General features: G+C 46.4%; 1 non-coding gene across 1 annotated transcript; it reads left to right on the forward strand.

The window, feature by feature from the left end:
* The first annotated feature begins 2927 nt into the window (after nucleotides 1-2927).
* On the forward strand, nucleotides 2928-2999 carry trnaw-cca (transfer RNA tryptophan (anticodon CCA)). Its single transcript has one exon. It is a non-coding gene; the product is annotated as a tRNA-Trp (tRNA).
* The last annotated feature ends 449 nt before the right edge of the window (nucleotides 3000-3448 follow it).

Consider the following 3448-nt stretch of genomic DNA (forward strand, 5'->3'; position numbering starts at 1 on the left):
TTTTGTGTGATATGGGCAGACCTCAGCAAGGCTGGTGCGCGTTCTGGGGAATTCCGCGGGTTGAAAAGGTGACAAGGATGACGATTGCAGGTATCTGTCAGAGGCTAAGTTTAGTTTAGTTTAATTTAGCTTAGTTCAGTTTAGTTTTTTTCTGCCGTGTAGCGAGGTACAGTGAACGGCTTTTGTTGCGTGTTAACCAGTCAGCGGAAAGACAATATATGATTAGCCTTCCACAGTGTATAGATACATGATCATGGGAATAACTCGAATAATGTTTAGTGCAAGGAATACCGAGAATACCCGGGAATCGTTCGGTGGCAAAGTGTTCATTGAAATGGGTTTAAATACCTGTGATGGGTAACACATTCAAGTGCGACGATGTATTTCAGCCTAGGGCAATTCCTGGGGTAGTACACGGAGGAATTATCAGGATGAATGAAGTAGGACCACGTGAAGAGGGATTTTACTAGGTTAATTCCCGGAATGGCGGGACTATCATATGTTGAAAGACTGGAGCGACTTGGCTTGTATACACTGGAATTTAGAAGGATGAGAGGAGATCTTATCGAAACGTATAAGATTATTAAGGGGTTGGACACGTTAAAGGCAGGAAACATGTTCCCAATGTTGGGGGAGTCCAGAACAAGGGGCCACAGTTTAAGAATAACGGGTAGGCCATTTAGAACTGAGATGAGGAAACACTTTTCAGTCAGAGAGTTGTGAATCTGTGGAATTCTCTGCCTCAGAAGGCAGTGGGGGCCAATTCTCTGAATGCATTCAAGAGAGAGCTGGATAGAGCTCTTAAGGATAGCGGAGTCAGGGGGAATGGGGAGAAGGCAGGAACGGGGTACTGAATGAGAATGATCAGCCATGGTCACATTGAATGGCGGTGATGGCTCGAAGGGCCGAATGGCCTCCTCCTGCACATATTGTCTATTGTCTATTTACTCGACGATCGATGTACATGGTAGAAAGGTGATGCAGAAACGTTGAAGTGGAAAAATTGACGAAAAATGAATCGGCTATGCTATACTGAAGCCCACTTCTCCCATCTCCACCGGTCCCCCTCTTCTTGGGCTCTCCCGGACGGCCTTCCACCCTCTTTGGATCGTTTTACTTCTAACTGCCGGCGTGGCATGAACCGTCTCAACTTATCTACTGCCCAGCCTACACTATCGTCACCCTCCCTGAACGAACAGACCTCCGCTCAATGTGCAGCAGCACCGACATTATTATCAAACCCGCCGACAAGGGAGGTGCCGTGGTAGTTTGGCGAGCTGTCCTCCACCGGGCTAAGGCCAGGGGCCAGCTCGCGGATACCGCCTCCTATTTACGCTTGGACCAATGACCCCACGGATGAGCACAAGGCCATCATCTCAAAAACCATCTTTAATTGTTTCACCTGGCGGTCTGCGTCCACAGCCCCGCCCGACTCGATTTTACCTTCTCCCCAAAAACAATGAACACAACTACACCGGCAGACCCATTATGCCTTCCTGCTTCTGTCACGTTGAATTCATTCCCACGTACCCTGCTATCCCCCTGGTCCAATCCCTCCAGATAATTGTCCATGATACCTCACACGCATTTGTGCTCTTCAACGACTTCCGTTTCTGCAGACCCCCCACTTCCTCATCTTTACTAAGGATCGGTGTTGGTGCAAGGCTCGGTGTTGGGGACGCAACTGTTTACCATATATATTCATGATTTGGAAGCAACACTAGCAGGTTTGCGGATGGCACAAAGCTGGGTGGCAGCGTAAACTGTGAGGAGGATGTTAGGAGGTTGCAGTGTGACCTGGACAGGTTGAGTGAGTGGGCAGATGCGATTCAGATGCAGTATAATATAGATAAATGTGAGGTTATCCACTTTGGTGGTAGAAACAAGGAGGCAGATTATTATCTCAATGGCGTTAGGTTAGGTAAGGGGGAGGTGCAGCGAAACCTGGGTGTCCTTGTACACCAGTTACTGAAAGTTGGCGTGCAGGTACAGCAGGCAGTGAAGAAAGCTAATGGAATGTTGGCCTTCATAACAAGAGGATTTCAGTATAGGAGTAAAGAGGTTCTGCAGTTGTGTAAGGCCTTGACAAAACCACATCTGGAATATTGTGTACAGTTTTGGTCTCCTAATTTGAGGAAGGACATCCTTGTAATTGAGGCAGTGCAGCGGAGGTTCACGAGATTGATCCCTGGGATGGTGGGACTGACATATGAGGAAAGATTGAAAACACTAGGCTTGTACTCACTGGAGTTCAGAAGGAGGAGAGGGGATCTTATAGAAACATATAAAATTATAAAAGAACTGTACAAGCTAGATGCAGGAAAAATGTTCCCAATGTTGGGCGAGTCCAGAACCAGGGGCCGCATTCTTAGAATAAAGGGGAGGCCATTTAAAACTGCGGTGAGAAAAAACGTTTTCACCCAGAGAGTTGTGAATTTGTGGAATTCTATGCCACAGAGGGCAGTAGAAGCCAAATCACTGGATGTATTTAAGAGAGAGAGTGAGACAGAGCTCTAGGGGCTAGTGGACTCAAATGATATGGGGAGAAGGCAGGCACGGGTTATTGATTGCGCACGATGAGCCATGATCACAATGAATGGCGGTGCTGGCTCGAAGGGCCGAATGGCCTCCTCTGCACCTATTTGCTATGTTTCTCTGTTTCTATTTCTTTGTTTCCCGCTTGTTATCACACGTCCCCAGCAAACAATGGGCCATTACGGGCTCCAACCATACTGTGGTCATCTGCCGTTCCCTGTCATGGTTCATGCAGGTAATGGTAGATTTGCAGCGGAGCCGTGCCTGGTAATCGCAGCGCCCTGATCACAGGATGAGCCACTTGCACGATTATTCATGTTGTCTGTTTGCTTGCACCACTCCCTTTCCGATTGCCAATTAGAGTTAATTTAGTGATATGAAAATTTTCGTCCGAACTCGTGGCGCAACGGTAGCGCGTCTGACTCCAGATCAGAAGGCCGCGTGTTCGAATCACGTCGGGGTCAATGGATTTTATCATCTCTGTGTTTGCGTTGGAATCCGAATCAGGAATTCTGCGCTCTTTTAACTTTGATGGACGCACCCATGCTCGGTAGACAATACATAACTGTCCAGATATTGGCCATCTTTGCTGAGTTAAGTTTTATTAATGAGAAACCTGATCCTGCAAAATAAAAAAAACACAATGAATAAATGAATGAATGGATGAGTGAATGAATGAATGAATGAATAAGTTTATCGGCCAAGTATGCATAATCAATGAATGTGCCTTGGTGCTCCGCTCACAAAATGACAACACAAACATCGAGTTAACAATTAAGAATAAAGCATAAGCACATCAAAACCATAAGGATACACCATTGCGGTCTAAACATGTGGGTGAAAATAAACCAGAGCAGAAAAGAGACTACAGATTTTGGTTATTCAGCAGAACTGTCACTCGTGGAAAAAAAAG

The sequence above is a fragment of the Rhinoraja longicauda genome, chromosome 34 (genome assembly GCF_053455715.1).
Source record: "Rhinoraja longicauda isolate Sanriku21f chromosome 34, sRhiLon1.1, whole genome shotgun sequence".
Lineage (NCBI taxonomy): Eukaryota > Metazoa > Chordata > Chondrichthyes > Rajiformes > Arhynchobatidae > Rhinoraja > Rhinoraja longicauda.